This window comes from Aotus nancymaae, unplaced genomic scaffold (genome assembly GCF_030222135.1).
Source record: "Aotus nancymaae isolate 86718 unplaced genomic scaffold, 86718_ANA_hifiasm-v0.15.2.pri h1tg000088l, whole genome shotgun sequence".
Taxonomy (NCBI): domain Eukaryota; kingdom Metazoa; phylum Chordata; class Mammalia; order Primates; family Aotidae; genus Aotus; species Aotus nancymaae.
The window spans coordinates 2,598,157-2,612,937 of record NW_026988503.1 but is presented as its reverse complement, the minus strand read 5'-3'; the positions used below and the strand labels follow the sequence as shown (position 1 = coordinate 2,612,937).

The following is a 14,781-nucleotide window of genomic DNA, read 5'->3' as shown; positions in this document are numbered from 1 at the left end:
GTTAAAAATTCAACCCTGTTGACTAGATCAAAAAATATTTTTAGTTTACATTTTATGGATTCTGGTCAAAAACATATTTTCTAATGTATTAGTTTCTTACCACACAAAATATAATGACTAACTGTATATGAATTCTGAAAACAACTGTATCAGCAATACATCATTATCTCAATGTTTCTCATTGACAGTTACTTAAACCTGAGGCTGATGATTTCTACTACACTTAGTCATGGCTGCAGCTAGTGATCATAATGATTTATTTTCATATATGTATATATACAAATACATGTGTATTTATATTAAAAAAATTAAAAATAATTTAATATCCAATAAAGGATGCATAAAACACTGGTAGGTTTAATGAAAATAACTTTTTATGAAATTAAAAGATAAGCAACACAAGAAATCAAAGACAAAACAATATAAAACTGAATTTATGAACAACTTGCTATTAAGGGAAAAGCTGCCCAATTCATACACTGATTTGATGCTTTTATGTTTTCTTCATATTACATTGATGTGGTATATAAAATGTGGTATTCTAATATTTCTTAATATAAAATAAATAGGAAATGTGTTGTCTCTTTTTTCTCCTAAGGATTTCAAAGTTCAAAAAAGAGGCAGCAAACCACATTGCCATGTGTGTACCTACGCAACAATCCTGCATGATCTACACATGTACCCCAGACCCTAAAGTACAAAAAAAAAAAAAAAGACACAAATCCTTTACTTTGTATTTGTTTGCTTGCTTTTTCTCTTAGACTGGCCAATGGTCCCTTTTTTTCTGCTCTTTTACTATGTGACTTTATTTTTATATGGTATAGACAGACACCACTCTTCCATTTTTAGGACTAATCTAGCTCTGTGACTAACTTTGGCAATTATATTTTCAATAATTCAAATGAAAGATTTGTGACAGTATATTTCCTCTGGGTCCACAGAGATTTCAAAACATACATTCTAGTTTTTATTCATTTTCAAATTTAAATTTTTTTCCTAAACTTTACATTATTGTTATAACCACTTGCTTTTTCTAGAACAAAATGTTTCTAGCATTTTTTCATTAGTTCATTTTCCTTAAGTAAATACATGAATTTCTATATGTTTACACATATGCTTTATTCCTAATATCCTATGAAAAGAAAACCCTTCTCATGTTAATTTGAACTGGCTTCATGAATACAAACTAAGGAATACAAGATAGATACACAAGAATACAAGGCAGAAATAGTATAAGATACAAGACAACATTTGGAACCCTGTAGACACAAGGCAGGAATTTCACCACAGGAAAGTACAAAACTTAAGAAGAACCCTTTCAGAGGCCATAAATGTGATCCCGGCTCCCAGTGCATCAATGTGAAATGCTGTTGGCCAACAAGAAGCAAAATGTGGCTCCTGGACTCCATACAACAGATGGGCAACAATTGCCAAAGTTAACTTTATGAATAAGAGAAGGCTAACACTTTCCAAAAACCCATCTCGGTTGTCAGCTCATCTCACCTTGTTCTAAGATAACTTCTCTACATTTCTGAAGTTCATCATTTTCTCTCTTGAGTCCTGCTTCATGTCAGCAGCTGTGGCTCACTCTGCACTGATTTACTACAGGAAGACACATCTCTTAACACAGAGAGTAGAGGCCAGGAGATAACAGTATAAAGTAACTCTGTATGTAGCAACCATTATGAGATAAATATATATGAATTAAATTAAAAATAATTTTAAAAGTTAATATCATATATAAAATCTGACCATTTCCTGAATCCATAATCTAGGACTCACATGAGTTTCGCAAGTTCCTAACATGATTCATTAATGTCGAGTCTAATTTCTAATCGTTCAAAATATGAACATCGACAGCTTTCTTCTCTTTCTTGTATTTGTCCTGAAATCAGCTGTCTTTTATTGATCCTTTCATTTCTATTTTTAGATAAGACTCTTTAGGAATAAATGCAGAATTTAAACTTAATAATTTAATTAAATTAAAAATACTTATTTTGCTCAATTTGTGTACCAATCAATATTATAGGAACTGTAGATACAGTAGCAAATCATACAGAAATTGTTCTAATGGGAGCAGATCATAGTAAAGTTAAATAAGAACATTATAAGGTAGGTATACTACAAGGCATTAAATACTAAGGAGAAAATTAAAGCAGGAGAAGGGATTAAACAACATGGAGAGAGAGATGCAATTTTAAAGAGTGGTCAGGAGAGGCTTCATTGAGAAGGTAACAGTTAAAAACTTGAGGATGGAAAAATCAAAGATTAAAAACTAAAATACTAATAATATATATAATTAGAAGTTCTGCAGGATAAACATCATAGTATAGAACATAGTGGAGTTTGTTCATAGAATAAATGACAGCTAAAATATATTATTAATGTGTCAAGCCCTGTTGTAATCATGTTACATGGTACCATTTGTTAAGCTGCATAAAAATTCCACAAATAGGCAAAAATATTATCAATATTCTACAGATAAACTGAGACAAAGAAAGTTTAAATTTATTCAAGGTCACACAGCTAATCAATGTTTTTCACCACAGATGGTTTTCTTCTAGATTCCAGTATTTTAACACTGTAATACTAACCCTCTGAGAGGCAGAGTGATTTATTTTTTATGCATTTACTCCCATGAAGAAAAACTAAAATCAGACTAATTCCCACCCACTGATCTTGGTCTTGTCCTATTTGGCCTCCATTCAAAACCTCCACAACTGTACAATTCACTGGATAATCTTTATCACAGAATCAGATAATAAAGTCCTCAGTAATACTGCATATGGAAATCAGGCAAGCAATATAATTGGAACTTTGGAACTTTCAGTCTGGTTCATTTTACAGTCCGATGCAAGCATCAGAGGAAGATATGCCTCTAGGTCGTTTCTGAAATCACCATCCTCTGATCTCCATCTCCTTTATGAAGGCAGTTTTAGGAAAGAATACTCACATTCTCACATCTACACATGCTACTCCATCCTAAAACTAAAAAATGTTCATAAAAATTTGTCTATACAAAGAAAAAGAATTTCCCAAAGGAAACATCTTACGGGAAAAAAATCCTGTAATGTTTTCTGCTCCTATGTTTTTAGACTGAGAAATACTCAAGTATGCACATAAAGACAGAGGGAATCTCTATGGTTCTCACAAGCTGATACCACAGACCTTCTGAAGGCTGGCTAGGGAAAGCCAAGGTTCCAGCTTTGGCCAGATAAAGAGCAAAGATCCCAAGGTGGCCCAAAAAGGTTTCAGACAACTAGTAAGCTGAATTTGGCAGGGGAGAAGGAGGGAAAAGAAACATAACCAACAAAACAAGCATGATGAAATAGTAAATGAAAATATAACAATAAATAATTAACAATAGTAAATCTAAAATGAAGAGAAGGAATAAAACCAAATAGATTATTTATCGCCATCAATGCAAATGATTTAAATTTCCCTTGTAAAATACAAAACTGAAGCATCTTAAAGTGGTTACAAAACAAAGGCAGTTTGTTAATGACACATCAAATACAAAATGACAAGAAACATAAAAGTTAAAAGAATGGGAATGAGGCCATTCATTCCATGTGAGGTTCACGCTTGTAATCCCAGCACTTTGGGAGGCTGAGGCAGGTGGATGACATGAGATCAGAAGTTCGAGACCAGCCTGAACAACATGTTGAAACCTCTGTCTCTACTAAAAATATAAAATTAGGCATGGTCACACATGCCTGTAATCCCAGCTACTTGGGAGGCTGAGGCAGGAGAATTGGCTGAGATCACACTATTGTACTACAGCCCGGGCAACAGTGAGACTGTCTCAGGGAAAAAAAAAAAAAAAAAAAAAAAAGAATGGGAATGAAATACTGCAAATACTGCAAAAAATAAAACAAATGGTAAGTAGGAGTAGAAATCATCAAACAAGTAAAGTGATTTTCAGAGCCAAGTATGACGGAGGGAGAGGGGGAGAGAGAGAGAGAAAGAGAGAGAGAGAGAGATTGATTGATTGTTTTATTTCACTAGGCTACATAAATGGCTCCTTCCAATATATTTCTGGTAGTATTTCGTTGTCTAAAATGAAAATAAATCTTATAAGTAAATCCTGAGTTCTACAAGTCCATAAAAAAATCACAGGAGTATCAGATTTAATGCTTCTTTAAACCAGAAAAAAAAAGTTTAATGAAAATAGTTTATAACTTAGCAAAATATGTTTAAGAAGTACCAAAAGAATATAGTTAAAAATGTTACTTGCTTATTTCCCCATGCTCCCAATGCCACCTTCACCCCATCCCTGCTTCTCAAATACACTCACTTTTAAACATTGTTCAGCAGTTACCTTCATGTTTTTAATATGTGCACTGTGTTGTTTAATACTCCATGTTAGACCTTATTGCCCCCTTGCTATAAGAGATGAAATGTGGTTTTTCCCTTTCCCCTCCTTCACCCATAAGGCCTGTCGTGAATTTTCTCAGTATTTTTCTAGCCATATTTTAGTTAAAATTAACTTTATTTGATTATGCATGCCTTTAGAAATATTAATGTATTATAATTGCATTTGGGCTTTTCTATTTTATTAAATTAATTGCATTTTTAATGTTTTTGTGGTCTTTTGTTGTCTTTGTATTATTTGTTTATTATATCTCATTTGAACTTTTAGAAATGTTTAAGTTACATCTCCAGTATTTTATTAAGTCTGACCCTTGACACCGTCTTCCTAAAACACACCTTTTCACTTTCCTGCTTCATCTAAACTGTTTGCCCTCTGTTTCTGCTGTGAACCACGTTTCTTCAGGCTGCCTTTGACTCCAGTCCCAGTTACAGGTCTTCCTCAAAACACATGCCAATAATTTCAGAGGAGCGGATACGTGGGAAGTCCTGGCATTTCTGAAAAATGTTTTATAGTGTCTTAATCAATTGGTAGCTTAGGAAGTTATACATTTCAGAGTTGAAGAGACAGGATCCCTGAGAAACATGAAAGCCTTGCTCCCTTGCCCTCCAGTGGCTGATGTAGCTCCTCAAAAAGTCTGAGGCCATTTTGTTTGTAGATAAACTGTTTGGTTTTGTTTTTCTGTCTAGCAGCTTGTAGGTGTTACTATTTCCCCAATTTTACTACAATCTATGAAAATGTACCTTGAGGTATGTGTTCATTTGTTTATTTAATGTATAAAATCTGATCTGGAGAGTACTATACTTTTTCTCTTGAAGATTTCAACTAACGTTTTGCAGATTTTCTTCTTCCTTCAATTTTCTCTATTTTTATAAGTTATAGAGAATTGTATAAATCAGATGTTGGATTTCCTGAAAATTTTCTTTACATTTTCTTTTATGTTTTTTCCTTCTCTCTTTTTCCTCCCTACTTTCTGGGAGAAAGTAGGGGGGGGAAAGGTAATTTTCTACAGTAATTTTCTACAACTTAATTTTCTACAGTTCCCAGTTATTTCACATAAATATCTATAGTTATATTTTTCCAGAATTAATTTTCTCAGATTTTCTTCAAATATTTTCTTTATTATAGATGCAATCTTTCCTGGAAATTTATTGAACATCCTAATTAGAGTGGTATTTATTTAAATTTTCTTTTATTTCATGTATTATATCTGTTTCTTCTAGGGTAATTGCTTTTTGATATCCATCCTTCATTATTTTGTGTTGCAAACTTTCCTAACCTGTCTGGTTATCATGAATTAACTGCTGGTATATAAGAATAAAATAGCACAGAAAAGCAATTAAGAACTTAGTAACTTAACGTTCCTTATCAATCATCAAGTTTTGCTTTAGGTTAATTAACTCTAAAATACCAAAGCTTGAAATCTTGTCCTTTTGGGTCACTTAAATTCCCCAATAACACTTGTTTTCTACCACCTAGGGGTATAGAAGTCCAATTGCTTGGACACTGGATATAGAGATGGAACACGTTTTCAATATTAAAAATTTCAAATTACTTTTTCAGTTACTATTGTACTCTCATCCTTTGGAAACAACATTTGGCACCTGGATCTCTCAAGGGCTCTGAGAAAGCTAGTTTATTGTTCACACCCCTTTTGACACACAATCTTTTTTTCCTTTTTAGACACAAGGTCTTACTATGTTGCCCAGGCTGGTCTTGAACTTCTGGGTTCCAGTAATCTTACAGCCTCAGCCTCTTTAGTAACTGAGACTGTAGGCACGCACCACCATTCCTGGCTAATGATGCACCATATTTTAGCAGCTCTCTTTTCTAATTAGCATTATCTCTCTAGTCATTTTTTCTTTTATTTTGTTAAAATTATATGTGTTTAACAGCTCTTTATTTTGTGTTTAGTTAATGTATACAGGCAATCCTTTATTCAAAAAATGTTCAACCTTTTAAATAACCAGATTCAGCTTTTAGGCAAAACCTGGAGTCAAATTACATAAACTAGGATGGAAGGGTTCTGTGATGTTTCTCTCCATGAAAGAAACAGAATAAATAAAACTCTCTTCCAGAGAAAATCCCAATGACTTGGTATTTTCCAAAATACATAGAAATCCACAAAGTATGAAATACTTGAACAAAGACCTGATGAGATTAAGACATAAGTCATGCTCATGAATCTATCTGAAGGAAGAACTTTCAGAAAAAGCCAAGAGTGAACAGGAAAGGAAAAGACCTTGAGGTAGGGCCCTGTCATATTAAAGGAATAATAGTAAAGATACTACTGTGCCTAAAATAGAGAGAGAGTGGTGAAAAGATCGTAAAGGGCTTCATAGACCATTGAGAATTTGATTGGTAATCTGATAATGATGGAAGTGTGCTGGAGAATCTTGAGTAGGTGAATAATGAGATCTATTGCCATTTAGAAGGATCAATCTGGTTGATATGTTATTTGTTGAAAATAGAGTTCACAGATGCAAGGACAAAAAGAATAATCAATTATATAATTCTGTACATTAAAAAAATATAACTATTGTATAATTAATTATTATGTGGGCTTATTGGTTGAAACTTTAAATAATATAAAGGAATCTACAATCAAGATTGAATGATTTCAATCAATTTAATTACCATTTCAGAGATATGGAACCACAGAGCTTTGAGAATTTAATAAGACTCAAACAGCTTCCTTAAACATTACCAATACTAATAGGATAATGGAGTTTGAATAAATTCTGTCTCTTTAGAGCCAGTGTTATTTCACATCATTTATTTATAGCTATAAACAAAAAGCCAGTGTAAATTTCCCATATGACTATTAAAGAAACCACAATGTATACTTAATGCCTATTAATAGTATGGACATTTTTCTTGTTATATATGTTGGATTAATTTTGAACAAAAGTAATTATCACCTTTAATTAGAAGAATGGAAATGTATTATAGATGTGTTGAATAGTATAATAAGTATAACTATTAGAAATAATTGAAAAGTAGAGAGTAATTTGGCTAATTTAGAACAGTCAAATGCAGGTGATTATTAGAGCACATTTGGAATGGCTGAATTGCAAGCCTAAAAAGTATTTGGGAAGAACAGCCAATGAAATAAGTTGTAAGTAAGGCCACAATATAAAATATGAGGAACGTAAGGAGAGATGCCAGGGACCTGTAATAAAAAAATACATGAACTGATAAAAGTAAACATATAGGGCTCAGAAATCAAAGGCAGTTAAAAGGACAATAAATGGTTAAACCAATTCAGTGGTTCATAGAAATTAGACTAGAGCTCAACTAATATAGATTATCTTGAACAGACAGGGTCTCTATAAATAGAACTTCTATTTGGGGCAGTTACCATGGAGAAAGCACCTGGTCCTATTCTTTCCAGAAGGTCCTTGTGATATGATTCTAGGGGGCTTTCTTTATATAAAATATTTACCTCCTTACCAGAAAAACCTTCAGAATTTGTATGTTGATGATAATTATATATAAACATTAACAATTATAATTTTATCTAAAAAGATTAAAGAATAACAATGATTATTTTTTAAAAATGAAAGAAAAGTAGCTATAACTAACAAATCTTTAAAATGGTAGCAATAATACATCATCCATAAACTCGTTTATTAGAATATAAGTCAAAGATATATAACACAGAATACATGAGAAAATAAAAGAAAGAGGGCAAGGAGCAAATATTTCTGCTTTCCTAAATGAGTTAGGTCTCAGATGCAAATAACAAAAACAAAAACTGAACAATTTTAGGATAAAATATGTTTGTTAGTAAAACTATACATAACTTATAGGGTAATTGGTAGATAATTAGATTTGGAGCTGTATCATCTGAATGACAAGAAATTTGCATGACAGAAGACTCTACTGCCACTTCTGGGCACCAGATTCAGTAGCTTGCTTGCTGATATTGGCACTGGGTTTGGGATACTGCAGCTTGCACCCTCTACTCTGTTGATAGTCCTTGATTACTGTTTTCAAAACTTTTATTGCCTTTGGAAACTAGAGCTAGAGAATTTAAAAAATAAAATAAAATAAAAGGGCAAACAAATATTAAAAAATACTTTGTTAATAAAAAATGAAAAAAACAACTTTATAAGTTTATGTAGTTACTATGTTGAAAGAATACACAATCTCCTTGAATCTGGAAAAAAAAAGCCATAAGAAGAAAGAAAATTTGTAAAATGACAATAAAAGAAAAGGAGATAGAGCAGTCAAAGAAAAACATAAAATCTTCACTGTCATAAAATCCATAATGGCTAAAAACTTACTGAGTTAAAAACATACTGAATATGTACATTAAAATTCTGATTCTGATTTCTGGAAAAAAATAACAGCCAACAAGTATTTCTTTAGAAAAAATCCTGCCACCTTTTGAATTTCAAGAATAACAAAAATTTGGACACAAAAAATCTTATTTTCTTTAAACTGGTCATTGCTTTTCTGTTTCACAAATCTTCAGAAGAAAATGAAGCAATCACTATAGAATTTTTTTAAATAATGATTTTATTGTTTTTTTTTTTTTTTGAGTTCCAGTGAACATGCAGGATGTGCAGGTTTGTTACATAGGTAAACATGTGCCATGGTGGTTTGCTGCACAGATCAATCATCACGTAGGTATTAAGCCCAGCATGCATTAGCTCTTTTCCTAATGCTCTCCCCTGCCAACCTCCCTCAATTGGCTCCAGTTAGTGTTGTTCCCCTCCCTGTGTCCATGTGTTCTCATTGTTCAGCTTCCACTTATAAGCGAGAACATGTGGTGTTTGATTTTCTGTTTTGGCATTAGTTTGCTGAGGATAATGGCTTCCAGTTTTATCCATACCCCTGCAAAAGACACGACCTCATTCCTTTTTATGGCTGCACAGTATTCCATTGTGTATATGTACCACATTTTCTTAATCTAGTCTATCATTGATGCATTTGGGTTAATTCTATGTCTTTGACACTGTGAATAGTACTGCAGTGAAATTTGTGTGTGTGTATCTTTATAACAGAATGATTTATATTCCTTAGAGTATATACCTAGTAATGGGATTGCTAGGTCAAATAGTATTTCCAGTTCTAAATATTTGAGGAACCACCATACTGTCTTCCACAATGGTTGAACTAATTTACATTCCTGTCCACAGAGTGAAAATGTTCCTATTTCTCTGCAACCTCGCTAGCATCTGTTATTTCTTGACGTTTTAATAATCACCATTCAGACTGGCATGCAATGGCAATCAGGCAAGATGAAGAAATAAATCATATGTAAATAGGAAGAGAGAAAGTCAAATTGTCTTTGTTTGCAAATGACATGATTCTATGTCTAGACAACCCCATTAACTCAGTCCAAAAGCTTCTTAAGCTGATAAGCTACTTCAGCAAAGTCTTAGGATACAAAATCAATGTGCAGAAATCACAAGCATTCCTATACACCTACAACAGGCAAGCAGAAAGCCAAATAATGAATGAACTCCCGTTTGCAATTGCCATAAAGAGAATAAAATATCTTGGAATACAGCTAACAAGGGAAGTGAAGAACATCTTTAAGGAGAACTACAAACCACTTCTTAAGTATATCAGGGAGGACACAAGCTGATGGAAAAACATTCCATACTCATGGTTAGGAAGAACCAATATTGTGAAAATGGCCATACTGCCCAAAGCAATTTGTAGAGTCAATACTATTCCCATTATATCATTATTGACATTCTTCCCATAATTAGAAGGAACTATTTTAAAATTCATATGGAACCAAAAAAGAGCTTGCACAGCCAAGAGAATCCTAAGCAAAAAGATCAAAGCTGGAAGCATCATGCTACCAGACTTCAAACTATACTACAAGCTACAGTAACCAAAACAGCATGGTTCTGGTACAAAAATAGGCACATAGACAAATGGAAGGGAATAAAGAACGCAGAGCTAAAACCACACATCTACAACCATCTAATCTTCAACAACCCAACAAAAACAAGCAATGGGGAAAGTATTCCCTACTTAATAAATGATGTTGGGAGAACTGGCTAGCCATATGCAGAAAATTGAAACTGGATCCCTTCCTTACAACCTCATACAAAAGTTAACTCAAGATGGATAAAGTCTTAAATGTAAAACCCAAGAAAATTGAGGCAGTACCATTCAGGACACAGCCATGGGCAAAGACTTTATGATGAAATAGCCAAAAGTAAGTTCAAGAAAAACAAAAAATTGACAAATGGGACCTAATTAAACTAAAGAGCTTCTGCACACCAAATAAAACTTTTATCAGAGTGAACAGACAACCTACAGAATGGGAGAAAAATTTAGCAATCTATCAATCACTACAGAATTTAGGGCAAAATTTTTTGATCTGAGACTTCTGTATTCAGGTAACCATCTCATTTATATGTGATAGACATAAACGGTGTGCCTATCTATTCAGGGAATCACACATATACCAACCACAAATATATAATTCTCAAGAAATTACATACAATAGAACCTTAACAGATAAAGGAATTAATAAACATATTTTTGGAAAGAATATTTGTGAAATTAATTTGTGAGCTTGTCTTCATTCAATTTCAGATTAGAATAAAGAATGTAAACATATGTTACAAAAGTGAATTCTTGAAATGGAAGACAAACTTGGCCTTGTTTAGCTTCACCATTAGCTCTGCCTTCCACCTCCATTAATAGTATATGTCTCAATCCTTGTCTATACTCCAAATTTGAATAGTATAATTTAATTTGTTAAAACTTATAAAATACTTTTCTATTATATCTGTAATAAATAATTTAGATTATTTATAGAGTTATTTATCCATTGGCTAAAAAATACTACACACAATTCTTTGTTAATTCAGAGACTGGGTTTTATTTTATTCTTCAAGTCTTCTTTCTTATAAAAGAGTCCTAGTAATTATATTTTTTATCTTTCAATTTTATATTGGACCATATGCCTCTTTTCTTATTTAAAAATATTTTTAAAATATTTGTTTTGTATTTTTAACATTTTGTTTATTTAATAAGTAATCTAGAAGGAAGATTTTAAAATAACTAATCCAAAATATATAATCTGATTTCAAAAATAGCAAAATTTTTTGAAAATTTTGAAAATGGCAAAACAAACACAAAAAATAAAAACATAAATTGTTGGTAATAATTCTACCTAGGTGATATTTAGTTTTAAATTTTGCATTTAATTCTTTTTCAGTGATTCTACCTTACCTGAAAACTAGACAAAATAACATTAAAAATAAAATTATGTGCTGTTTTTTATGAACTATATTACCACATGATGTGGAACTATTATTCATAGTGGACGACCAGCAGACAGTAAGCACAATGAAAATTGTACCTTTCAATTACACATCAGTGTTATACTGAAATATCTGGAAGAAATGAAAGTGACTACTTATTTGATGAATTTAATTAAAACAATTCTGTTACAATGTATTTTGGTTTGTTAAGACTTTGGAATTTTCCTAGTGTTTCAGGAATGCTTATATTGAACGATTACTAAGGATCAATGCCACATGCATTTGAGAGGCTCAAATGAGAGGATTCTGTAGGTATTTTCCTTTGAGTTATAGTACCAACATATAATACTCAAACACTAAAGGAGGTCAAACATTTCTAGTTATATTCATTTTTTTTTTATCTTATCAACATAAGCCATTTAACAAATTATGCAAGAACATTATAATGTAGTCAGACATTCTAATGAATTTTTATTCCAGGCTTGGAAAACTGTCCAAAACACTTCAAGAGTTATTGTCAATTACTAATATGTCAAATTGGATGAGCTTATCCCTATTTATTATTTCTAATACTCACTTTTATATCTCTTGACACTAAAGATATTATCAAAGTATGATCTCAGTGACAAAAATTTTAAGAATTTGATTAAGAAACTTGGAAATATATTTCAGATTCCCTCACACTTAAATATTTATAGAAGATAATATGACAGACAGTTTATTAACAATTGGTTTTTTCAATAGTTCATCTGTTAAATCAAAAATGATATGGTATATTCTTTTTGCTAGAATCAGAGGAGCAGAGATGTATTTGTTTTATAGTAAATACATTTTTATTTTTATAATCTCAGGCACTAAAATTAAGCTTCTTTTCTATTACAATGATATTAGAAATATAAAATTTAAATATATTTGATATAGATATCAACTATAAACAATAAAACATTTTGATATGTTTGAACATTCTTTCTTAAAAGCCAGTAGGTAATAAATGTGCATTATTGAGTTGGCAAAAACAAAAAATCCAATTAGTATTTCTATAATTTATGAGAAAATTCAAAAGCATCTAACATTCTTGAGAAATTAGTGGAAGTTGAATTTGCTGCTATAACTAGTTCAGGTCTGAGTAGATTTTTCACTCATACATAAAAAATTTTAGGGAAGACAAAAAAGAGAAATAAGAAATAAATACATTTTATTATGTTCCCATAATATCCTTTCAAAGAGCACAGACACTTTCTAAGACTCCATCATCAGTAATCTAAACTTTGAGAGGCAAGTAGGTATGATTCTTCTAGTTGAAATTCCATGTTTAGAAATAGTTTCTGTCTGTCTCTTTCTCTCTCTCTCTCTCTCTCTCTGTGTGTGTGTCAATGAAATGTTTATTCTTTAAAGTAAGTTGAATTAAAATCCCAGTTAGAAAGGTAAAAGTTTGCACGCTTGTTCGTTTATGAATCTTCCTCTCATAATGAACTATTCAATAATGAATTTAGCCATCTCTGGAAAATAGACAACATAACCTTCCATAAATGTTAGGACAACCTATAAAATACTTCTGTAGGCTTAGGGAGAAGTCTACCTCCTATATTTTAAACCACTCAACCCCTTTCATGAACATATCCCTCCATAGTGAGATTCTAAGCAAATCTTCTAATCCATTAGGGTTTTAGACTCCATGCAAAGAAGCATGTGATAGCCTCAGTTTTTTCTATCTCTTGTTAGATTTGTAACAACTGAACGCATATTACTTAACATTATAGACTTCAAATTTCCAAAGAGTAGGGGTAATTTATATTCCTCACAACAGTTGAGAAAGCTCTGGTCCTATATTTTTAAAACAAAGTGAAAAGAAGAAAGGCAGCCAAGCTTACATTTATAAATACAGTCAACCCTTAGTATTCATGGGTTCTGCATCTATAAGTTTAATCAATCATAGATTGAAAATATTTGGCAAAAAAGAGCGTGGTTGTCTCTGTACTGAATATGCACAGACATTTTTTCTTTGTCATCATTCCCTAAACAATACAGTATAACAACAATTATACAGCATTTACATTATATTAGTATTATAAGTATTATAGAGATAATTTAAAGTGTATGAGAAGATGTGCATAGGCTATATGCAAATACTGTACTGTTTTATATCTGGACCTTGAGGAGATCCTGGAACAGGTATCTCATGAATATTGAGGATAGCTGTATATAATTTATGTCACATAATTAGCTATGATACATGCAATGTAACTTACGCAATCACAGAGAAATATATTTAAAATTCTTGACTAACTTTAATTGAAATACGTACAAATTTTTAAAGCATTCAAAAAATAAATGATCTCTGACTTTTAAACTACACACCATCTACATATAGAAGGATGCCAGGCTCGACTTTATATTAGTTAATAACTGTATAATTAGACTTATTTATGTAAGAATAAAAGCTTTAAGTCTGTTTTGTATCAGAGGTGCTTGTATAAGATATCGTAGAGAAATTATACTTTTCAGGGTTCTTTGTTAAAAGCAACCAAAACTAAGTAAACAAACACGACTTCATGGGGGAATGTCAGAAAATTCACATTATTGACATAAAGGAAGTTAGAACAGGTTTCAGAAAAGGAAAGAAAAGAAAGCAGAAGAAGCCACTCCCAAATTGACATCTAATGAATAATCTATGTAGAGCATGCTGCTACTCCTTCCACTAAAGTGCATTGCCATGAAAAACGAACCTGCCACCAGACGCTGTTCCTCTGTTCTGCTGACACATCGTGTTAAGAATGGGTTCTAATCTGGGAGCGTGGAGGCCTGGCTCCCGCAGGGCCCAGCGGAGCCAGGCGAGCCCCTGTGGCGTCCAAGCCCAGGCCTTTTTATTCAGGCGACGCTTAAGGGAGCCCGGCCGCGCCCGGTGCATTCTGGGAGCAGTCCACGGCCCTTTTCCGGAGGAGGCGGAGGGCACAAAGCAAGCCGGTGAATTCCTTAAAGAACCCAGCCAACCGGCAGAGGGAGGGCAGGAGCTGAGCTGTGAGGAGAGCGGGCCTCAGAACCATGTCAACGCAGGAGTCCTTTAACCTGGAAAGTTACAAACTGGACAAGAGCTTCTGGCTAACCAGATTAACTGAACTGAAGGGCACAGGCTGCAAAGTGCCCCAAGATGTCCTGCCGAAATTGCTG

The 14,781-nt window shown here is 32.6% G+C and overlaps 1 long non-coding RNA gene across 1 annotated transcript in view; it reads right to left on the bottom strand.

Moving 5' to 3' along the window:
* The window catches only part of LOC135271614 (uncharacterized), a 168,536-nt gene extending 154,118 nt beyond the window's left edge, over positions 1-14,418 (bottom strand). The window contains exon 1 of the long non-coding RNA XR_010339731.1: positions 14,340-14,418. This is a non-coding gene — a long non-coding RNA (uncharacterized LOC135271614). The remainder of the gene's footprint in view (positions 1-14,339) is intronic.
* Between the last annotated feature and the right edge of the window lie 363 nt (positions 14,419-14,781).